Below are 25,362 nucleotides of genomic sequence, written 5' to 3'. Positions count from 1 at the left end.
TAGATGCACTGGGAAACTGGACTCAGATATCAGTAATAGATGCACTGGGAAACTGGACTCAGATATCAGTAATAGATGCACTGGGAAACTGGACACAGATATCAGTAATAGATGCACTGGGAAACTGGACACAGATATCAGTAATAGATGCACTGGGAAACTGGACACAGATATCAGTAATAGATGCACTGGGAAACTGGACTCAGATATCAGTAATAGATGCACTGGGAAACTGGACACAGATATCAGTAATAGATGCACTAGGAAACTGGACGCAGATATCAGTAATAGATGCACTGGGAAACGACGCAGATATCAGTAATAGATGCACTGGGAAACTGGACACAGATATCAGTAATAGATGCACTGGGAAACTGGACACAGATATCAGTAATAGATGCACTGGGAAACTGGACGCAGATATTAGTAATAGATGCACTGGGAAACTGGACACAGGTATCAGTAATAGATGCACTGGGAAACTGGACACAGATATCAGTAATAGATGCACTGGGAAACCGGACACAGATATCAGTAATAGATGCACTGGGAAACTGGACACAGATATCAGTAATAGATGCACTGGGAAACGACATAGATATCAGTAATAGATGCACTGGGAAACTGGACACAGATATCAGTAATAGATGCACTGGGAAACTGGACACAGGTATCAGTAATAGATGCACTGGGAAACTGGACACAGGTATCAGTAATAGATGCAGTGGGAAACCGGACACAGATATCAGTAATAGATGCACTGGGAATCCAGAAGCAGATATCAGTTATTGGTGCACTGAGGACCCAGACGCGGGTTAGTAAGTGCACTAGGGATCCAGACGCAGATAGAGCTTTAAACCAAAGCGCTGGTCTCTGGTAGAGGGTAGAGTATGTAGTAGTCACAAACAGGGAGAGACTGGAAAAAAGGAAAAAATAAACTTGGGAGGAGATGTAACACACTCGGACTCAGGACGTGGGTAACTCTTGAAGACACACGGGAGGATACTGCGAATTAACTCAGCACGGACCAACGTGGAGCCTTGAACAAAGCCACAGTGCATCAACACTGAAGTAGCGAAGTTGTACTGGCAACCTCCTGTTACACGGAGCCCGGTTAAATACCCAGCAGTAGCAGTCCATTGGAAGACCACATCAGCTGGCAGTTAACTACGCTACCACAGGACAAAGGTAGTCAGGTGATACGAACTGTCATGGCTGCGTCCATGACGGCAACCGCAGGAACCAAGTCACAGCGCAACCCAAGAAGTCCTAGCGGACCCTAGGAGGAGTACTCAGCTCGTCACTAGCCGCTGCACCTGACGTCTGACTGCCTGAGAGATCAGGGAAAGCCGACGTTTTGGTAACAGTCGATCCCAGGCCGCAACCTGACACGGCCTCTACAGAACAAGGTGCCAAGTGAGCAGGATGCCAGTCTCTGGCTAGTAACTGAGACCCACTGTGTGATAGTTTGTGATCAGCATCAGAGAAATTAGATATACCTGTGATTGTCTATTCTTCTAGTGTCTACCACTGGGGATCTCTCACGTCTGAGTACAAGCAATTTCTGGTGACATCACTAATTAACTCCCAAGATTAGTTTATTGTCTGTAATCAATCTTCAGTCATGTCACACGGTCATTCACGCGATACTGCATATGTACAGCTCAGAATTCTATTTACATGTAATCTATATGCTGGTATACCAGAGGCAATGATGAATGATTTGTTACTGGAAGCAGCTTCTGTGTAAATCAAACCTGCTGTCAGCAACTATAAATCTAACCAGGAAAGTGTTAGTGATGACTAGATGTAATGCTAACCTTTCCCAGGAGGACAATCAGACCTATCACCCACAAACCTATAACCAGCCCGCCTAATTTCTGCTTCTTTTCTATGGTACAGAAGCTACAATGCAAACAAGCCAGCATAGAAGAAGCAATTTGTATTCAAACCTTAGTTGCCTGAGTAACCCATGGGGTGTCTGAGGTGTCGATGGTGATTGCAATGGTGCGTCGCTGGTAGAGTGTTAACAACCACTGACGAAGGTCCACAGACCACAAAGCCTGAAAGTAGGCACCTCAGCGCTTGTGTTTTCTATCGCACCCTGGTGCACAAGGGGAGGCTGAGATTAGCATTTGCATATTAAGACAGCCACTGTTGAGACAGCGTTTACACTAGTGCAAATGCTTGTGGTACAGGGAAGCGACAGATCTGCCCCCAGGTCCTGTTCGCACACCTTTAGTTATGGCCCTAGCCTGCATAGAGATATAACATTAAACCTTGTCTAACCGATGGTTTCTCTTCTGGACAATGGGCCTGATTCACTACGGAACGCAATGGCGATTACGCACGGAGTGCAACTGCGATAGAATGCTAATCCATTGCGATCGCAATGACATACGCAGCACTACATAAGGACGCCCACCTTACCTTATACATCCGTAATGTTTAACAAGACTGCGAAACCATCGAGTACCATCGCAGCCTCAAGCACACTTGCACAAGCCCTGACTTACTCAGGAATTGCTAACTTCCACGCACGCTATCAGGCCTCCGGCTGCTTAGACCATCGCAGTGGATAATGTATGCACGCCTCTGCAACGGCATTGAAGCGCACTGGCACTGGCAGCAAAATGGTGCAGCGGAAATCCATTCAGATCCTTCCGCCTTTACTTAGTTCAGTGGTTCCCAAACTGTGCACCGTGGCACGTTGGGGTGCCTCAGGACACTTGCAGGGGTGTGGCTCAGGTTGGTGGCCAGAACCAAATCAAATTATTTCTGGTCATTGTAATGTAAATATGTGGACAAACAGAAGCACAAACCTGTCACCCACCAGATAACTGACCCTAAGGATGACAGGTCAGCACAATTTACTTCACTTTACTACTTTTACTACAATTTTTCTGAATTTCTCAATAACAAACGTTTGACTTAGGGGTGCCGTGAAAACAATGCTGTTCCTCTAGGGAGCCGTGATTCAAAAAAGTTTGGGAACCTCTGGCTCCTTCTGCCAGATGTCACACATACGTGAACCCAAGTTTATGCATGCTCAGCGACACTGCAGAGTCAGACTTGGCAGTGCTAGGTTTCACCGCCACTAAATTAGCAGTGAAAGGATTCTTTGGATCAGCTCTCAGTACCAGAGCAATTCTGCTCGCAGTGACTTATCGGGGACCACCAATGTGAGCGATTCAGTGTCTCTGCACGCAGTCACTCTCAGCATCACACCGGTGTCACTCCAATAACACAGCCATACTACGCTACATGTGCATCTGATTAGCCAATCCCCTGTAACCGCCCAGAAACGCCCAGTGCATTATTACTACACTTCTTGGTGCGGCGTCTGAATCTGTACTGTGACTCTGTACGTACACCATGGCAATGTATGCGCGGTAATACTCAGACAAAAAACATTACTGCGCCCAACATCACCCCTGCGTCTGACTCACCATCAGGTCCATAATGCTGTATATTATGCCATCGTTGTGCTTGTTAGATAAAATAACTACAACACTCTGCCCGCCAACCAGATCGGCTGATCATTTCCAGTTTGCGCAAATTGCGGAAGTGTACACTACTGAGGGGATAACGCAAACAATTATAAACAGTGACTCATGCCATAGTACCCCATAGAGCAGGGGTGGGCAATTATTTCTGCTGGGGGGCCACTGGGCGAGTTGGATACTTATTTATCAGAAGCCGCCCATCCCCCGATAACATAATGACTAGGCCCCTTAATTACGTCCTTCTGGCAAGCCTTCATACAACTAGTTATTAACCTTACCTAAATAATAGTTGATTTTTCACATTCTGTAAGTTCAGTTTTCAATGCTGTGGAAAAGTCTCTGTCTATACCACGCTAGGCACAGACCTATAAAGCCCAATGCTTAATCTTATCATGCATCTATTGTTTAAGGTAACTCTCCCAACCTTATTGCTACTGTTTAGGTGTAGCCCATCCAACCATGTGGCTAATGATCTCACATGATGACTCCTAACTATACTCTAGAAATCCCCAGACAAAAGGCAAAGGGGAAAATACAGCAAAAGCCCCGAAAATGCTGTTTTCCAGGGTTTTACCGCATTCCCCATATGTACTAAGCACCGGAATGCAATTCATTCCAGTGCTTCGTCCCGATAGGTAACGCCATCTTCAGGTGGTGTTACCCAATAGAAGCCTATGGGGTTCCTCGGAGAGGGATCCAATCCCCCTCCCATTTCCCTCCATGATCTGCTGCCTTCTGTGGACGCCAGAGGGACCTCCGGGGGCATCGCAAAGGACAGCTCTTAACTGGAGAATGTGTGTGTGGCTGCGACAATGAGTGTGTGTGAGGCTATGGAGGCAGCATGTGTGTGTAAGGTTATGGTGGCAGTGTGTGTGTGAGGCTACGGGGCAGTGCCTGTACAGTTATGTGGGCAAGGAGTGTGTGTGAGGCTATGGGGGCAGCATGTGTGTGTGAGGTTATGGGGGCAGAGTGTGTGTGTGTGAGGTTATGGGGGCAATATGTGTGTGAGGTTATGGGGGCAGTGTGTGTGTGAAGGGATGGAGACAGATGCAAGTATGTGAGGCTATGGGTGCAGTGTGTGTGAGGCTACGGGGCAGCATGTGTGTGTGAGGTTATGGGGGCAGTGTGTGTGTGTGAGGTTATGGGGGCAATATGTGTGTGAGGTTATGGGGGCAGTGTGTGTGTAAGGGAATGGAGACAGATGCAAGTATGTGAGGCTATGGGGGCAGTGTGTGTGTGTGTGTGAGGCTACGGGGCAGCATGTGTGTGTGAGGCTATGGGGGCAGTGTGTGTGTGTGTGTGAGGCTACGGGGCAGCATGTGTGTGTGAGGCTATGGGGGCAGTGTGTGTGTGTGAGGTTATGGGGGCAGTGCGTGTGTGAGGGTATGGAGACAGATGCAAGTGTGTGAGGCTATGGGGGCAGTGTGTGTGTGTGTGAGGCTACGGGGCAGCATGTGTGTGTGAGGCTATGGGGGCAGTGTGTGTGTGAGGCCACGGGGCAGCATGTGTGTGTGAGGATATGGGGGCAGTGTGTGTGAGGCTACGGGGCAGCATGTGTGTGTGAGGTTATGGGGGCAGCGTGTGTGTGAGGGTATGGAGACAGATGCAAGTGTGTGAGGCTATGGGGGCAGCGTGTGTGTGAGGCTACGGGGTAGCATGTGTGTGAGGCTATGGGGGCAGTGTGTGTGTGTGAGGTTATGGGGGCAGTGTGTGTGTGAGGCTATGGAGACAGATGCAAGTGTGTGAGGCTATGGGGGCAGTGTGTGTGTGAGGCTACGGGGCAGCATGTGTGTGTGAGGCTATGTATGCAGTGTGTGTGTGATACTATGGGGCAGTGTCTGTACAGTTATGTGGGCAAGGAGTGTGTGTGAGGCTATGGGGGCAGTGTGTGCGTGTGTGAGGCTATGGGGGCAGTGTGTGTGTGAGACAATTTGGCAGTGTGTGTGATGCTATGAGGGCAATAAGTGAGGCTATGGGACAGTGGCCCTGATTCAGAGCCGGTCGCTCTGACAGAGCACTCGCTCTGAATCAGGGCCGTCCTTCTGTTTTTTTAGAGCGGCCTCCTGGCCGCTCGTATAGCTGTGGGTGACCACCCACAGCTATAGCGAGCAACCAGGAAGATGGTCGCGATGGTCAAGACCATCGCGACCATCGGGCTTGCGACGAGACCCTTGTGGTAGGGTCTCGTTGCTGCAAGCCCTGGAGTGCTTTTGGTTCTATCAGAGCCGAGAGCACTCCCACTGACATCACTTGTGGTGTCAGTGGGGCCGGCCCCAGACGGCAGGCGTTCCCATGGGAACGCCTCCGTCTGGCCAGCCACGCCCCCCGCACGCCCACCAAAGGAGGCGTGCTGTCACTCACCATCGACAGCACGCCCCCTTTGGTACACCCCCTTTGGCTTGGCCGTCGCTATCCGGGTCTCGCGCATACGCGCGATGGAGCTGGGTCCGGGCCCAGTGTGCGTGAGGGTATGGGACAGTGTGTGTGGCTATGGGGGCAGTAAGTGTGAGGCTATGGGGGAAGTGCGTGTGTAAGGGTATGTGGGCAATGTGTGTCTGAGACTAGGGGGCAGTGTTTGAGGCTATGGGGGCAGTGAGTGTATCATAGTTGCTTACTTTCCTGGATTCTGGAGTCCCGTTCTATGCCGCTGCCCTGCATTGTAAATCAAAAAACCTGGCTATTTATCAGATTCTTCACTGCAGCCAGGGGACCACAAGGAATTACTGGGCAAGAACAGTGATTTGCTGTAGTCACTATGACTGCTGTCCGGGCTCATCAGCCTCTGCTGTCGACTCTCAGCAAATCCCTGTTGGACACCCAGCAGGATGGTACACAGCTTGTCTGACCACTTTGATCAGTATGTTCTTATCTCAGCGTCTGCTGCTGCTGCTAGTGTGTGTGAGCTGTGGTTGATGGTGAGAATGTTTTATTAGTAATCTTTAGTTAAACACACAAAAAATGGAAATTTAACGAAAAGTTTAAAAATTTATTTTTTACCAAGAGATGAGGCGGGATGCACTAACATTGGCGCTACTTACCGCCAGTTACTGCATTCCTACTGATCGCATGTGCACTAACATATGCGATCAGTACCGCAAAGGACAGCTCTTGCGATCAGAGCTGTCCTTTGCGATCCGCTCTGCGCCGTGGACTTCCGGGTTTATGACCCGGGAGTCCATCTGCACATGCGCAGAGTGACGCAGCGGCCGCGGGGCATGTTGGGAGGGATCTGATTGGATTCCTCATAGTAGCGCGATGCGGTAGAAGCCCATAGGCTTCTATAGGGTAACACCAGAAAAAGCTGGCATTACCCTCCGCATCGGAGCCATGGCGGCCAGCCTTTGATACATACGGAAAATGCGGTTTTTACAGCATTTTTCCTTTAGTACATCCTGCTCATGATCATTAAAGTAAGTCTTTTAGCAAAATATAAGTTCAAAAGTACAGTAGTTCTTTATATAGGCCCCACAATTCTCATGTATATTGTGCTGAGTGAGAAGAAAAGAAAATATCACAGCGAATAGTTGAAAACAATAAATGTAGAATTGCAGCCAGCAATGTTAGTATCAATACTTGCAACATTTCCCCAAATATATTGCTACTAATGTTATATAGAGATATCTTGCAAAAAACATTTAAGCACCTATACGGCCTTATGTGGAGCTAGGCACACCTCTGAGTGGATCATTCCAGACCCGTCATTCACGAGCACACAAAATGCATTCAAAATTGGATCGGCATTTATTATTTTTATTATTTATTAACAATTTCTTATATAGCGCAGCTAATTCCGTTGCGCTTTACAATTTGAATCAACATTAACATTATACTGGGTTGTAGAAGATATACCGTACATACATAAAAGACATACATAAAGGTAAGAGGGCCATGCTCGCAAGCTAACAGTCTATAGGGTGCCTGTAGCTGTTTATTTTCTTCCTTCACATCGCTCTCCCCCTATTCCACACGTTACCCCCCCTCTTATACTCTCTCTTTCTCCTCCTCTCCCCGTTCTTCCTCCTGTGTCTCTCTTCTTCCATACCCCTCTCTCTCTTTTCCACTCTTATCCCTTCTCACTCCTCTATCTCTCCCCCCTTTTTCCTATTTTTTTCTCTCTCCGTCTGTTTATCCCCCTCTTACCCGTTCCTTTCCAGTCTCTCTCTCTGTCTCTTACCCAAATTGCTCTTTTCTCTCTCCATCTCTATTTTCCTCCCTTGTTTCTCTCTCGCTGTTTTCTTTCCCTCTCTTTTCTGTCTACCCCTTTCTTCTCTATCCCTCTTTTCTCTCTCTCCCCCTCTTTTCTCCATCTCTTCCCTTCTTTCTCTTTTTCGTTCTCTCATTCTCACACACACACACGCACACACATACAGACACACACAGACGCACATACACACACAGACGCACACACATACACACACACAGACAGTAACACAATACTCCATCACCCACTTCATCTCCAGTACGTCATTCGCCTTAACTTCTACTGTATGTCACAATCTGGGGATATAAAGGCCAGTTTGGTAGCGAAGGGGCTCAGCCACGTTAGCCAACCAAAGAGCCCAGCACTACTTGTATGGCCATTATACTGATAGATGGCATGTGATTGGAGCAGCGGAACTCAGAGACGTATAGCAGTGGAGAAAAGGGATTGGCTGAAATTTGTCAGTCACTGGACTCTCACTGTACAAGTCATAGACAAACCTTTTTATACGATTATATAGTAGACTCTGTGTTTATGTAGCTGCATAGTATTCATGCTTGCCATGTTGCCCACCTTGTTTCCATGAGCTGTAGTAGACAAGTATTAGGTGGGTGGGACTTCATTCAGCAATATTGACTGGGTGGGACAAAGACCCATCTAACTAAACATATCGTAACATCATTCACACTCTGGTGCTGATTCTGACGCTGCAGGGTCCGTGTGTGTGTCATTAGCCAGTATTGCTTCTGTGACTCTATGCAAATGCCGCTACAAGCCCTTCTCTGGTGTACAGGCGTGTGCCTGAGTGAGCAAGGACTGAGACGCCCACTTTGAGTGCCTTTAGGCATTCAAATACCCCTTGGAGTGTCTTTAGACACAGCCATCGGTAGCACCATCGAAACCTGCAACAGTCACGTTAGGTGCAGATTCTCTGTTAGGGTACGGCCTCCATTGTCAACAGTTATACTAACGAGTTCGTAACCACTTCACTACCATAACTCATCAAAAAGACGGATCAGCGTCTGCTTAGCGCTCAGGGACACCCAATAAATATTCCATACATTTCTGAGACTGTGCATTCCAACTGTGACTATGTGCGCAGGAACTATGGACGCGTTCGCAGTAGAAAACAATCGCTCAGCTGCATCCGACATCGACATTGAGTGCGACTCAGAATCAGATCCTCAAAGTATACAAATGTGGGTGGGGTGGGATGACGCAGTTTGTTTTATGTCCTCACTCTTGCAGAAGCATGTGTCTGGAAGGAGCATTTCCCACTCTCTCAGGAGGCTTGGAGATCTCCCACTAATACCCCTTTCATACATAAGACGCAGGAAATACACGGGAACTTCCCGGGTCAAACAACCCTGGAAAATTCCCAGGTCTTATTCTGGAAGCCCCATTCACACTACACCAAAACCTGGGAAATTCCAGGGTCAGATACGTTCACACTGAACCCGGGTCTGCCCTGGAATTTGGTGTGGATTTAAAGGGGACCTTTTTTCTTTTTTTGTTCACAGTAATGACATAATATAAAAATTTGCATTTTTAGAGTAAAGGCCACAAAGTTTGTTTGTTTTCAATACATTTTTACATTACAATATAAGAAAATTATGAATATAGCCTTTATAAAGTTTTGGTCTGCACAGATTTTTACATAAAAAAAGTTAAACATAAAATAAAAGACAGTCTCAAATTATGTGAGTTCATTGAGGATTGAAAAGTCCTTCTTCACCCACAGCTATGCGAGCGGCCAGGAGGCCGCTCCATTTTCAGGTAGGAGGGCACTGATTCAGAGCGAGCATTCGGCTCTGAATCAGGCCCTCTGCCAGCAATTGGTATGAGAAAGAAAATGTGATTAGCTGGACTTTCATGGAATCTGTGCTTGGGCACATAGGATTGGATCCCCCTGCTCTACATAGAATCATGGCGCTATATAAATCCCTGTCTGGTAGGGTCCGATTCAATGGCGCCTTGTCTGACCCTTTCCTTAATAGTAATGGCACCAGGCAGGGCTGCCCATTGTCCCCTCTGATTCTTGTGTTGTGCATGTAAGCTCTAGCAAAAACTATCAGAGCCAATCCAAACATGTCTGGCATCCTCACAGGTTATTAAAATACATTTTTCAAAGTCTAAATCACTTAATATCGCCTCTCCTACTTCCACTATCAGGGGACTCCAACAAGCGTTCTCCTTCAATTGGCACCCAAGCCATATAACTTACCTTGGGGTTAAAATAACTAGAGACATGTCCCAGGTATTTTGCATGAATTATGACCCATTTCGTACTTTTGTCTATACGTGTAGATTATAATAATTGATACCTGAAGTAACTCTCCTGGCTGGGCAAAATGAACAAACTTGCTAAATTGCTTTATGCTCTCCATTCTCTTCCAATAAACGTGTCCAACTCCTGGTTCCACTCCTTTCACATTTTGATTAAAAATTTTGTTGGGTCACGGAGACATCCTAGAATTAGTTGTGAAGTTTTAGCGCTTCCTAAATATTTGGAAGGTCTCCAACTACCTGACATTAAACATTACCTTTGTGCTATAATTCTCAAAAGAATCCTCAAATGGACCAGGAATAAAGATATTAAACAGTGGGTCGCTCTGGAAGGCTTTTCCATGCGTCAGCACCCTGAAATAGTCCCTTGGTTGTCTACCCTCCCTAATGTCTCCCCTCCACACCCAACGATTACTCCCAAGCTTTCTAACTGGAGCTGCTCGCTCTGTTACCCCCATACTGAGGAACTCCTCCAGGCCTCCTACACGTAAAGAATGGTTCCAGAAACTAGACTAATTTATGTCCATGGAAGACATGGACATGGACGATCTTGCTTTCTTCAGCTGATAAAACCTCTACGCTAGGTTAAGGGGAGCTTACTCCCATTGCACACTCCAGGTTTTGACCAAGACTCATCATGACCTATTTTCTATGATTCCCCCTCGTCCCCTGTCTTTTTTCCCCCCTTCTGTCCCTCTAAACTTCTGCCTCTTTTATATTTATTGTAGTAACAAGCTAGCTTTGTCTCTGCAATTTGTCATTATATTTCCTTATGACTTTTTATGTTCGTAATTGTGCACCAGTGGTTTGTGCTCTTTTTTATGGACTTAGGGCCTGATTCAGACCTGCTTGCTAAGCTGCAGCCGCTCGCTAGGTGCGATTATCGCACATCTGCGCATGCATCATAGTACGCCTGCACGAAACCATTCATTGCGGCCGGGAATCGTGCGCTCGTACTACACAGAATGCCCGCTACTTTGAGTGACAGAATGTGCAGTTTGTGGGTGGTAACAGGGGAAGGTGCTTGTGAACGGGGGAGTGGATGTATGAACGGAGGCGTGATTGAGAGTTTTGTGGGTGTGTATAATTAGCAAAGATGCATCATACTACACGTCACTTGGTTGTTTTTTACACTGAAGAGCTCGCAGTGCTTGCGGGAGGGTAGAGTCAACCACAAGCGCTGCGATCGCTTCCGATGGTCCTCGATGAACCCATACTTTTAGACATTTCCTGGAGATGGCGTACACTAGTGGGTGAGTCAAGACACTCTAATGGGCGTCTACATACACAAAGTGTTCGCTCGCTAAGAGATAGTGGGCGTGCTTATGCCTTGGCGTGCGATCGCATGTCATGCCGTCACTAACACGAATTTGCATATGTTAGGAGCGAACAGCCACAACTAGCGACCGGGTCTGAATCAGGCCCTTAGATTGTTTCTACGTGATATCTAAATACTATTTTTCTTTGTTACTTCTTTAATAGCAGCAGATTATTCAAAAAGAAAAAGGGAATGTGAATGAAGTTTGTATACAGAATAGGATGATCAATGGTCCTGAAGAGGACCTGGGAGGACATTTAAATGCCACAGGAGGTGTTCACTAAAGTCAGCCAGAGGGTGGTATCTGTAAGTCACAAGAAAGTAGGCTCTTCAGGAATAATAATGATTATTGGGCCTGATTCAGAGATGTACACTGATGCTGCCGCTGCTACTGTACGTCTGTATACGCAGCTATGCGAAAATATGCAACTGTCGCAGCCGCAGGGATTTGTATTGAGATGCTAACGCACCATCGGTTGCAGATTATTCGATTATTGCGGTTTTAAGAAGCCCTATGGTGGCACACAATGGCCGCATGTACTGGGACGCCAAAGCCACTTTAACTGCGTATGGGATCGCCGACGCAGGCTGTGACATGCGCCGAAAACAGTTGCGACATGTCTGCGTTCTTTACCGCCGCTCCCTGTTACCTCCCCCAATTTCCAGGGGTTAAGTCAGCCTTCTGTCGTTTTAATCATTCAAGGCTGATTTACTTGTCATGTACCTTGTGGTACTTTAAAGTCATAAGGCAATTGCTGTTGCCTGGGCACTGACTGACACGGCGAGCGGAGCAATGCCCTGCACTGTGTTCTCTTTGGGTAAATATACTGGAAAACGACAGAAAACCATGCATCTGGCTGTATTAGATTGTAAGCTCTGCAGACGGTATGGTCCTCAACACCTACTGTTTCAGTGTAGTTTCTTCTGTCTATTAAAAAGTATACCGTATTCCTATAGTTGCCCAGTACAGCAGGGAGGAACGTATATGGTATTAGTGCTACATAAATAACAGGTATTAATAATACTGGTCTGTCTGTAAGAAATTCTTCCTGAGTTCCAGCCTAGCATATCTCCCTTTTTCTGTGCCTCTCAGGCACTCCTTGTAATGTTCCTGCCTTCTCTGTACCGAATACCAATCTATCACTGGGTGTTTTCATGCACAGCAAACCGGCAGCCTCAGTTCTCGGAAGTCAGTCCAGACAATAATTATTGTATTCTTTTCATCCTTAAAGTAAGGAACGTTAAACAAGCAATTACTGCATCCCTCATATTATCTAATTACAATTGGTAATCAAGTGGTTTACCGCTGCGGCATGAAGGAATGAGCCTGCCCCACTGGGATTTGAACCTGCGACCCTGGTGTCACACAGATGTTTCATACAGTACATGAGCTTTACTTGGCTGAGCTGTGATTGAACTTGGGAAGAGCAAACTACCCACAAGAACTGTTGACCGTAATTATTAAACTCATAATCATTATTCTTCATCTTTAAGTCTACAACTTATACAGGGAAAAGACAAACATATTAATAGGTAAAATTACCCAGAATTAAATACATTACCTCCCCCCCATTAAAGTTTACAATGTGAACAGTTAGCGGAATGTAATTAAACATTCTGCACTAAATGTGGAGCCCACCTAAAGACCTTGTGACAACCCGCGATACGCCTGCGGTTGACTAGCTACCACCCGTTACCTCTCATAAACGCTCACTGACTATCAAACCGCGTGTGGAATTCAATTGTGGCGCATGCATAATACGACCCAGACGAATGCGCAGTGCAAAAGAAAGCACGCTCAGCTCCACAAACATCTTCATTACATCCGTCTCTAAATCAGGCCCAGAGAAACTTATACAGGATGATGCCGCCCAACCACCCGCTGCTGCAACTTGCCTATTTGTGTATTGCTGCAGTGCTGTTCAGAAGTCTCTGTGCACTGCGGATACTTCTCTCCATTTTGATCAGCAATGCAAAATCACTAAGGGCTATATTTACTAAAGTGCTGGTTTTTAGCAGCGGAGGAGTCAGATTAAAGCTATTATGTTTTAGATGTGGCTAGATAAATGACAGCTAGAAACCGATTGGTTGCTATGGGCAACAACTACACTTCTAAATACCCCCACTTTAGTAAATATATCCCTAAGTGTCAAGATGACAAAAAGGCATACGTTCAGCCACAACAACTCCATGGACCAGGGGCGAGCTGCACTTGCCGTTCTGTGCTGTGGTTTGTGACGGTCCAGAATGTAATATTTAGAATATCTGTAGGTGCCCTCTAGAGCACAGGTAATGTCCACAAGCACTGGCTAATCCCACGTAGCACACTATGTCGGCTTCTCACAATAGCCCTTGATAATATTCGGCTCCAGGTCTATGTGTCCTTAATCTGGCTCTGCCCTTACACAGCTCACCCCTGCCAGTGCTGTATTAGCTTCTTCTCCCTGTGTTGACAACTAGGAACACTTGAAACTGAAATGTGCTATGTTTATAGTACAGGAGCTGATTGGACAATGCCTGCAACAGACACTGACAAAATGTTTGTCAGTATCAATGCAGAGACAAGAAGTATTAGAGGATGAGAGGAGAGGTACGTATCCCAAACTACAGGGATTCTTGGCACGGTACCATGAGATAGATGTACAGTAGGAAGACTGGATGTTAGTTGAAAATTATTATTTTTTGTGACGCTATGCCTTAGGAAACATATTTATTAAACAACCAGTTACAGATAATGCGGCCATCCCTCATATAAGGTTTATTCTTTTAATAGCACCTTTTAAGTATGATTCAGATAGTCATTGTTTTTAGCTACAGATCATTTTCTCTGCTTCAATACCTCTCTAGAGGGCAAAAACTAAGGTTCACAGAGTGGCACAGCTCTCAGCATGCCATGTGGTGGTGGGGAGGGAGAGAGACAAAGGGGTAGGGTGTCAAAGTGAAAACATAGCTCAGAGGCCTTCCAAAGCCTCTCTGCTCACTATACCATGTGCCATGTGACTGTGGTTGCTATGGTAGACACATAAAATGGTGGAACATCTGAATAATTATCAATCATTATTAGCAAACCAAAAAGGGTAATAACCAAGCTGATTCTTATAGCATGCCACAGTAATTTTAAAGAAACAGGCTTATTTTTTAATTTTTTTATGGAATTGCTGCTTTAGTTACCAATAATTTTTTGCATCTTGTCACCATAAATTACAAATATATATAATGTACTATTAATAGTACATGATAATAATGCAATAGTATTATTTTTTATTATTATTATTAATAATAATAATAATAATAAAAATTATAATCTATATATAATTATCTATCTTATTTACAACCAAGCAAAGTATGCTGAGGTAAAATAAGAATATTTATCAAGCCATAAAATAAAAAAGACCAATTCAAAAGAACATTATCCGTCTTTGGCTGCTGTCCCTGCTTCCTGTGCTAGAATTTTAATCAGCTTTTGTACCATTGTGGGCTGTGTATGGTTAGTTTGGCTTCAGATGAATGCTCTGTTTGGGGGCTATGTATAAATTGCTCATAATCTGTTTGGTCTCAGCAAACATTCTTCTTCCTTCGTGGAACTATTTTTGGAAAATATGTACTAAAAATAGAATAAAAACACGCTCTTCTGAAAATATGTAGAATTTACTTAGCACCACCCACCACCTTGCAGCCCAGCGAGGGCGCGGGATATACACATTCTGTTATTATTCCCTGCACTCTCCTGCCGGACACTATTTTATTTCAGTTTCTCTTTGCTTGCTCGATCAATAATGCTGATATTTCCCAGGGTCAGAGAATGTAACTTCACTGATCTGAGAAACAGTTTGACACAGCTGAAAGGCAGACAGACCCAGACGGATCAATTGCACCCATGTCTGGCTTTGAAACATTAAGGCTGATTCTAAGACATCAACATATCACATGCCCTGTATTTTATTCTTCATAGACCACATGACAATAGAAAGCATACTATACATATATACACGCTGATGGACTGTAAAAGCCCCTTAATGGGTTCATGCGTATTGTGAGACAATGAAACTAAGCAGTTCTTGCCTGATTCTCACATCTAGAAGAGAGCATTATTTCCCTTTCAGCTCACATCCCTCAATGGATAAGATGATTTGCAAATTATTGTTATTAGATTTATTTTCCACTGCTAACAAGACCTGGAGAGGGACTGGATTATAGTGCAAAGCTGCTATGTAGAAAGTGATTTTTTTTTTAAAAGTGGTTTCGAACCTAACTACCTATTAGCTGGATATTTCATTGGAAATATATCAATTCAGTTTAAAACAGAGTAGAGGGGCCCGCACACACCAAACCCTTGCCTATTCGCTACAACAGAACAAAGCAGGGTCATACACAATCTAAAGTGGTTCAAGGTGGATTGGAAGAGCTGCAAGACTGCGCTGAGAGTCTGCTATTCAGGGTAACCCTGTACAGTGGATTTTTGGTAATAAGTTCAGTTTCTAAAGCTGGGTACACACTACGCGTCGTGTACCCGGACGATATGTCGGCCCAACATATCGTACTGTGAGTACACATTGGGCTATGTAACGAACGACGGAACGATCCCTCGTTTCGTTCTTCATTACCTGCAATGGCGCTGCATGAGTTATCGTCCAGTTGGTCATGCAGCACGGCCGACCAGGCGATATGGCATGTGACCACGGGCTTAGCTCCAGGGGGCAGGGCGACCGGTCGGCGCATGCATGGGCACTTAATCATGGTATTTTTTGCGAAAATACCGTGATAAGGCTCCGAAGGGGATTAGCAGGGACAGAACTTTATCGCAAGCTCTGTCCCTGCAAGAGATTTGTAGTAAATCCCTGTGATATTGCCTGAATGCGCAATGCGAATTCACTCGGTAATGTCACACTACAATCTGCATTAACAATGCGGATTGTAGTAAATAGAGCCCAATGTCAGCTACAGGACACCCCCTGGTGGAAATACTTTGAAGTGGCAACAATTTGTTTTCTTTAGAAATTAAGGGGGTGATGTATTTAACAGTGAAAAGAGTGGAGAAGTGGACCAGTGGCAGCAACCAATCAGCTTTGAGGTCTCATTTATTATTTTTAAAATGATAGGAAAAAGCTGATTGGCTGCCAGGGTAGCTTCTTCACTGGTCCACTTCTCCACTCTTCACTGCTTGATACATTTCCCCACTACTGAAGGGTCTGTTTATTAATTAACTCCAGTCCACTGCGAAACATGTGATGTTATATTTTATAAACTGATTAACGCAACAATAAAGAGAAAATCAGTTATCACCACAATATGCAATTAAAATATTGTTGGGGCTGCTGACCTGTAATGCTAAGGATTAATTTACCGCTGGTTACGGGTCAGTCTAATTGTTTTTAACTTTAAATAATAGGCTTTAAATAATAGGCGCCCGGTGGAGCAATTCAATTGTTGCTCCGATCGGGTGCGAAAACTGAGGCCGCACACATTTCTGCGCGCAGCCCCCTGAGGTGGTGAGAAGCAATGTGGGGAAGTTCGTGGTATGGGTGCCCAAACTACAGTTTAGTTGCTCTAAACAGGTCTTTAAAACCTGATGAAGCAATTCGCAATTCAGCACGAATCAGTTCTTGGGCACCCCCCCCCCCCCCCCCCCAGACCGCCCACTTGTACTCTAACACTGGGCGGCTGTGGGTGGAGTGCAAGTGGACAGTGGAGGGTGCGTGAAGGGCAGGACTTGCCACCCGGTTTTCAGGAGTCTCCTGGCTCTTCTGTGAGAGTGGGCAAGTACAACACATATATACTGAACCCATTGATCACGGGGGTGCTAGCTGTTGTTTCTGGCAGTGTTTACGTTCTTTTTCTTACCCCTGTCTTCTCCCTCTTACCTTACCTGTACCTAATTTCTTTCTCCCCTTATCTCAGCGAAGCGGTGCAAACCCCAGCACACCCTGTCTACTGATAGTAGGGATGCTACTCCTCTATAGTACAGGCTGGGGAAATGCAGGTCCCAGCAATCCCTATATGACATACAAATATTTATTATTATCTGAGGAATTGTCTTAATGATACAGTACATGTTTTAAAAATGTTACCACTTTTCAAAAATGTTGAGTGTTTTTGTCGTTACATAAATGTTTCGCATTAAGGGGTCTAACATTCTAACTCGCAGCGAGCGGAGCAATTCATCGTTGCTTTGGCACGGAGACAGTTGATCTGAATATCAGCTGTCTCCCCGACTGTTTTCACTGCTCCTTTAGGAGCAGTGAAACTTAGCACTGCCGACTCCGACTCGGCAGAGCTAGTGCACCTGCGTGACCTAGAGTTCACGCAGGTGCACAAAGCCCTGGCGTGCGGCGGAAGGAGCCGGACAGGGGCAGAGGGATCTGAAAGGATCCCTCTTCGCAAGGGAAGCAGCGGGTGTGCAGGAACGAACACAATCTGAAGATGGCGAATGCTCCCGCTGTCAAGCTCCGAATATATTGTATTTTCGGAGCTTAATGAATTTAGGTCCCCATACTATGGGGATAGAGGGCCAGATTGGGACTGAAAGGTAAGCAGGAGATGCGTTACCTTTATAATAAATGGCTCCAGTATTTAATTTCACCAAAAGAAGGAGAAAATGTTCATTTGCAGAAACTAAGTGATAATGAATAGACCCTTAAATGTCAACTACAGTAATCTGCAGTATAGTAGGCACCCCTGTAGTACCTACGGCTAACTGCAGGTGGCTCCTGCTGCATATAAAGTAGAAATGAGTAGAATAGTGTTATATAATGTCATGCAAATTAGGTTTTGGGGCAGTACAGGGCATTTGACAAAGGTGCAAATCCACATCAACACGATTGTTGAGTTCAGCTTCTGTGCTTCAGTGCTCTGGGGTTGACTGAGAATTGTACACAAGTCCATTTTGCAGACGAATCTCGCTGTATTTTGCACTGTGCATGCTCTGTAGCCAGGCATAAGTAACTTTGCGCAATTACAGGCGAGTCAGTCTAATAGATCTCAGCCGCGCTTGTAGCTGAGAAAGAGTAGCTAGGTGCTCATGGGCGTGTCATGGGTTCATACAATTGCGGGCTACGTTAACATCTGATTTTGGATGGATCTTTTGCACCAAGAGTAGGTGCTGGTGCCAATGCGCGCTGATAATGACGACAGCTACTTTCACAAGCGGATGGATGTGGGAGGTGCGTCTGCAGCCAATACCCATATATGCAGATCACCTGAATAGAGGTACGTTCTGGATTCAATTCCAATCCCACAATTCTGCTGCTGATTTGAGTGGGACTCTGAATCAGACCCTGTATTTGTAATTCCTCAGATGACATTCAATGTATTCTACTTTATGGCACAAGGCATGCCACATTTTGTGACCAATAGAAGAACATTATGTATATTTACAGTATATGTCTCAAATAACATAATCACATAATAATTAAAACCTTTGCATGTGCATCAATCAAACTTATACAGCAAATAGTTTGATGCTTTATGCTGTGTGTTTTACCCCAATCATTATAGGTCACAAAAGACACAAGGGACCTCATTCAGACCCGCTCGCAAGCGATGTTTAGGCCCTGCGCACGCGCATCGGCCGCACTGTGCGTGCGCAAGCCCTGGAGCGAGAGAAAAATTCTCTCGCTCCACACCGCACTACAGAAGGGGCGGCTGTCGATGGTGATCGACAGTTCGCCCCGTTTTGCAGGCGTGGTGGGGGGGTAGTTTCACAAACGGAGGCGTTCCTTAAGGAACGCATGCCGTTTTGTGGGCGGCTGCACTGACATCAGCAGTGATGTCAATGGGGGGAGCTTCCAGCTCGATCAGAGCAGGAAGCACCCTGGGGCTTGCGGTTGCCGAGACCTCAAGGTCTCGTCGCAAGCCCCGATGGTCGCGATGGTCTTGACCATCGCGACCATCAACCTGGTCGGTCGCCAAAGCTGTGGGTGATAACCTACAGCTTAGCTAGCGACCAGGAGGCCGCACTTCAAAAGAGAAGCAGCCGCCCACATTTAGAACGAGCGCTCGCATTTTGCGAGCGCCTCTGAATGAGGGCCAAAGTCCAATGAATTGAGATGTGCACATGAATGATGCAAATAGACTTAGTGGGAGGGATGCAGAGGATGAGTAGGAGAGTATTTATGGATGTGGTCAGACTATGGATCTGATTCAGACCCACTCGCAAGCGGCCGCTCGCTCGCGGACGATATTTCCAATCTGCGCATGCGTATGCATCCCAATGCACGTGCGTGAACCACTGCGAGAGGTCTAGAAGCGCTCACTCGCCCAGCATAGACAGCCCATCTGAATGAGTGACAGGAGAGGCCGTTTGTGGGTGGTAACGGGGGCAGGGCAGTAGTAAAGGGGGAGTGGAGGCTCGAACGCAGGCGTGCCTGAGTGTTACAACGCTGTTTCAGAGGAGTGCATAATTAAACGGCAGTGTTAGAGTACATGTCACTTGGTGGAATTTCACACTGAAGTGATCGCAGTGCTTGCGGCAGGATATAGTCAACCTCAAGCGCTGCGATCGTATTCGATGGTGCTCGATGTACCAATGTTTTTAGGCACTTCTAGGAGATGAGGTACGCAAGTGGGTATCTTAAGAATGGATGGTGGGCGTCTACATACACGAAGTGATGGAGTGATGGCACGCCAAGACATAGTGGGTGTGCTTATGTCTTGCCTTGCGATCGCTTGCCTTGCTGGGTGTGTGCCAGGTTTGCATAAGCTGGAAGCGCGGGATCGCATTTAACGAGTGGGTTTGAATCAGGTCCTATATTTTTTGGATATAAGTTGTGAAATGATTTGTAGGCAAAAGTCAACACAATAATTGTTGTGAAGGTTATAAAAAAATAAGTCTGACAGCCAGTGTAGGGACGGACAACTGACACAGTAGTGGCAGATAGGGGATGGTGAAACGCGTATGCCATGGTGAAACGCGTAATGACAGACTGAAACAGAAGTTGTATTTTTAGATAGATCTCTTTCAGGGGCAGACTGCAACAACTGGTTTCTGTCCCTAATACTCCGCAGAATACTAAGGCAGGCAAACATTGCTTGTTCTCACTCATCTCTCATAGAGGGGTGAGCAAAAAACAAGGTTTTCCCTACCATATTAGCCGGATATGTGAGTAGTCGCACTTCGGACAGGTTTCTGCCAGAACCTCGCAGCTAATTGCATCTGCCCATTAGAATTAGGTTACAGTAGTCAGTGTGTAAAATGATTTGGACTTGGACCTAGAGGTAGGCGGCCATTTCAGAGCTACTGTGTAAGTGGAATCCACATGAAAAGGATGCGGTCATAGCATTAGTTCTGTTGACTGGAGGAATTAATAATCCAAATTTTGTTTTCACTCCTAGAATTTTTACTCTCTGCAGGATGCACATTATTATCAAAATCCCCAATATGCACAGGCTACCCAATTCCATTTGACCGGACTGTTTTCTTGGCAGATTAAAATAGCCGGATGGATAAAGCACAACAGGAGCAAAAAGAAGAACCATCATTAAATGTTTCACGAAGCTTCAAAGAAATATACCATCCTATTTTACCATGTAGACAAGAATCACATCCTGGGTCTCTGGGAGTGCTGCCACTTTTGTTGAGCGGCCATATAAATTAGAAACAGATGTAGCAGCTGGTTTTGCACCTGCCAGCACACACCAGTGACTGAAATAATGAGTTATCCCCCACCTGAGACCTCCACGTGGGAGTCCTCCGCGTGTGAGAGGTAGGCAGAGAGCAGGGCGCATGTACTACAATGATGGGACCTATCTGAGAGATGGACTTCGGCATCTGTATGCCTAGACAAAAATACATCAGCCACAAAGCGACCGTCCCACGCTAAAGCTTTCCTAACAACAGGAGCAACGAGCAGCTCTCCCTCCGCTCGGTCTGAAATTCGGACTCCGACCCGCACTGGCCACTTCAGCAGCTGTGTAACAGTTTTATAACATGTCCTGGCGTAACTCTTGCCCGATATAATTGGAATAGCTCTCTGCCGTTTCTCTACATTCTTAAAAAGTTATCTCCCTGGAAACGAAGGTCCAGTCAGTGTGTCCAGGATTTCAAAGAACATATAAAAAAAAAAATGATTATAAACATTTAAAGGCCTCGTACTACAGTTAAACAAAGAGTCCTCTTTCTGGCTATTTAGTCTGTTAATTTTTTTATTTTTTTAACTGACGCATAAATCGAAACACAGCTGTAAGCAATGACTGGCGGATCTAGTGCCTTTCTCCAGCTGGATCCTGTTCTGCTGAAGCAGCAAGATTGTCCACAGTGTTCTCTTTTGTACATCTGGAGAAATCGTTTCAGTTCAAAGGTGACAAGCTCTTTAAATAAACTCAACCAACGGTGAAGATGCCCAGGCAACCAGTAAATCCCCATCAGGGGGATGCTTATTAAAATAAAACTTCCATTGAGAGGCACTCTTTGTGTCTGTTTATAAATGTATCTCTCTTGATTTTTTTTTTACTTTCTTACTTTCATCAGCAAAGAACCCTTTGAAGCTTTCCTGCTGTCAGCTTGCTCACGTTGGACCCGCCACAGACTCACAATATACTGTATGCCGACATTTTACTCCTATCAAAGCACTAGGATCTCCTGACATGACTGGGACATGAGGCACTACGTGCCTCATGCCTCGATGATAACATAAGATTAAAGATAATTGATTGGGGTAGTACTGGTTCACCCCAGACACCGGCTGCTATCGATGCGAGTAGACCATGTGCCCATTTATATTTGCTGCCTAGAAATGACATTTATCTACCTTTCATGGTTTCAAACTCTATGATAGTAATTCATTCTCGACTGCTACTTCACCTTCTTTTGGTGTCAGACGTTGTCATTTAGCATTCTTCCATAGTGCCAGGGGAAAATAGTCTTTTAGGGAACTCCTGGCAGGTGATACAGACATTCCATAGATCTGTTCCACTTGGTCACATCTGAAAATAAATATAATGTAGGTAAGTATATTGCAACACAAACGAATACCATCACGTTCTTCTTCTGAACTAATTTTTCACATTGCTCCCATAGGTCCGTTCTCTACTCTCATATCGCTCTGTCCATGGGAAAGTTTAAGGAAGATTACAGGTGCCTGAAGTTCCAACTGAGATTTAAAAGTATCTCTCTGGAACTTCGAGCTGCTGTGCAGAAACAAACTACTATGGCCTTACCCTATACCCTGATAATGCCAGAAAGACTTTGCAGGATCCTCTCCAGGTCAGGTCCCAATGACCACATGCATGTTGCCCTAACTCCTCGTCAGCAGCCTTATGAGGAGGAGAAAACACTGCTGATGAGTATGGGTTTCAGCTCCAAAAGAAGCCCCGGCATTCTTATTTGCTTGCAAAACTCATTCCAAATTGCTGTGATTTCTGGCGATATGGAATGTTAGGTTTCATGGGGTCATCCTAATTATTAACAAATAGACCCCTCAAAGTGTTTGTCTGCTTCGGGTAATCTCTCATATATAGAACGTTATTTGTCCACCTTTGACCCTGATTATATGCGCCAGCCACTGCATTTGGCTGAAGTGTAAGTACAGTACTATCACTGTTGGATTTAACCCATCCTACTATATATATATATATATATATATATATATATATACACATACATATAGGGGCCTATTTAGCAATATGGCCAGATAACAGAGATTGGCTATCACCACTTTTTTTTTTTCGTGACATTAATTGACAGTAGTAAGTGATCTCTTATGCTGGGTACACACGGGACAATCTGTTCAGCGACCAATATCGCTGAACGATCTCCCTTGAAATTCCCGGTGTGTGCTGGATGAACGATATTGTTCATCCACATACCAAAGATATCATCAATGACAAACGTCCAACTATCGTTCTCCCATATGGAAAATGAACGATATTGTCCAGCTTGGGCTGCATGCACGGACGATGGACGATGGACGATATCGTTATCGTCCAGCTGGAGCGCGCATCGTTTGTTCGTTTATTGCATACACATGGAACGATATGAACGATATATCGTTATCGTTCATATTGTTTAAAGATATTGTCACGTGTGTATGCACCTTTACTATTTTGCCGGACCAGTCAAGGTCCCATCTTATGGCGGGTGACCCATCTTTGCCACTGTACTTGTTAAGTATGAACTAGCTTTTCTATGCTTTACCAAAGAGAGCCAGTGAGCGCCATCGCTTGCATGGGGGCTTGTTATGTAGGAAGAAGCTCTATCTAGATTTAGGGCTATTCTCCCACTGATAAATAGATCTCTTAAAAAATTAAGAACAGCTCAAGTTATAATCTGTTAAGGATTAAACCCCTACATCCTGCATGCGACATTTCAGGAACAACTGCAGGTTTTTAAAGTACTGTATTTAACTTCTCCAGGATGCTGATCACTGAGAAGGGACCATTGCAGTCACTGGCTAGGCTTTGTACTTTGACTGTATATAGAACCTCCACAGGATTAAAAAAAAATAGCTAGGGTTCATCTGAGTGTACATTATTATTATTATTATTATTATCCTTTATTTATATGGCGCCACAAGTGTTCCGCAGCGCCTTACATAGTACATAGAACTAATAGGTGAACAAGAAACAAGTAACATACAGTACATTACAGTACAGGACAAGGACACAACTTATATACATTGCTGAAATAGTGATTAAAGCACTCACAATAAGCTGCCGCGAATTGGCGGTCCCGTGTTAGGTGCCCTAATGGGGAGTAGAGAGTAGAAGAAAATGTAAAGAGAAGCACATGAAGGAAGAGGTCCCTGCTCGTGAGAGCTTACATTCTAAGGGGAGGGGCAGACAGACAGGCGTGACACAGAAGGGGAGGGCAGACAGACAGGCGTGACACAGAAGGGGAGGGGCAGATAGACAGGCATGACACAGAAGGGGAAGATGGGAAGGAAAGAGCATGAGGTAAGTAGATCTAGAATATAAATGCCTCATACTGTATCTATGTACTTTATACGTTTTCTGTTGGGTATACTGTATATTGTTTGTGTGAGATATTACCGGAAAAAAAAATATTTATAGGTTTTGTTTGTGAATTCAAACAAAATTAACCTCAAGTGTGTTTGTGTGTGTGTGTGTGTGGGCTCGTGTGTCAGAGACTAATGACTGTAAGCTCACATAGGCTAGGAACTGATGTGAATGACAAATACTGTCCTGACTGTAAGCTCACATAGGCTAGGGAGTGATGTGAATGACAAATACTGTCCTGACTGTAAGCTCACATAGGCTAGGGAGTGATGTGAATGACAAATACTGTCCTGACTGTAAGCTCACATAGGCTAGGGAGTGATGTGAATGACAAATACTGTCCTGACTGTAAGCTCACATAGGCTAGGGAGTGATGTGAATGACAAATACTGTCCTGACTGTAAGCTCACATAGGCTAGGACCTGATGTGAGTGACAAATACTGTCCTGACTGTAAGCTCACATAGGCTAGGGAATGATGTGAATGACAAATACTGTCCTGACTGTAAGCTCACATAGGCTAGGACCTGATGTGAGTGACAAATACTGTCCTGACTGTAAGCTCACATAGGCTAGGGAGTGATGTGAATGACAAATACTATCCTGACTGTAAGCTCACATAGGCTAGGGACTGCTATGAATGACAAATACTGTCCTGACTGTAAGCTCACATAGGCTAGGGACTGCTATGAATGACAAATACTGTCCTGACTGTAAGCTCACATAGGCTAGGGACTGCTATGAATGACAAATACTGTTCTGACTGTAAGCTCACATAGGCTAGGGACTGCTATGAATGACAAATACTGTCCTGACTGTAAGCTCACATAAGCTAGGACCTGATGTGAGTGACAAATACTGTCCTGACTGTAATCTCACATAGGCTAGGGAGTGATGTGAGTGACAAATACTGTCCTGACTGTAAGCTCACATAGGCTAGGGAGTGATGTGAATGACAAATACTGTCCTGACTGTAAGCTCACATAACCTAGGACCTGATGTGAATGACAAATACTATCCTGACTGTAAGCTCACATAGGCTAGGGACTGACGGAAATGACAAATACTATCCTGACTGTAAGCTCACATAGGCTAGGGACT

At 45.2% G+C, this 25,362-nt stretch overlaps 1 long non-coding RNA gene across 4 annotated transcripts in view; it reads right to left on the bottom strand.

Moving 5' to 3' along the window:
* The window catches only part of LOC148510574 (uncharacterized), a 487,397-nt gene that overhangs the window by 64,727 nt on the left and 397,308 nt on the right, over positions 1 to 25,362 (bottom strand). Inside the window, exon 6 of one of the 4 annotated variants that reach the window (XR_015869401.1) lies at positions 22,110 to 22,231. The exons of the other annotated variants lie outside the window; for them this stretch is intronic. This is a non-coding gene — a long non-coding RNA (uncharacterized LOC148510574). The remainder of the gene's footprint in view (positions 1 to 22,109; positions 22,232 to 25,362) is intronic. 4 annotated transcript variants of the gene reach the window in all.

Source organism: Taudactylus pleione, unplaced genomic scaffold (assembly GCF_031769625.1).
Source record: "Taudactylus pleione unplaced genomic scaffold, aTauple2 ptg000316l, whole genome shotgun sequence".
Classification (NCBI taxonomy): Eukaryota; Metazoa; Chordata; class Amphibia; order Anura; family Myobatrachidae; genus Taudactylus; species Taudactylus pleione.
This window is presented reverse-complemented; position numbering and strand designations above follow the sequence as displayed.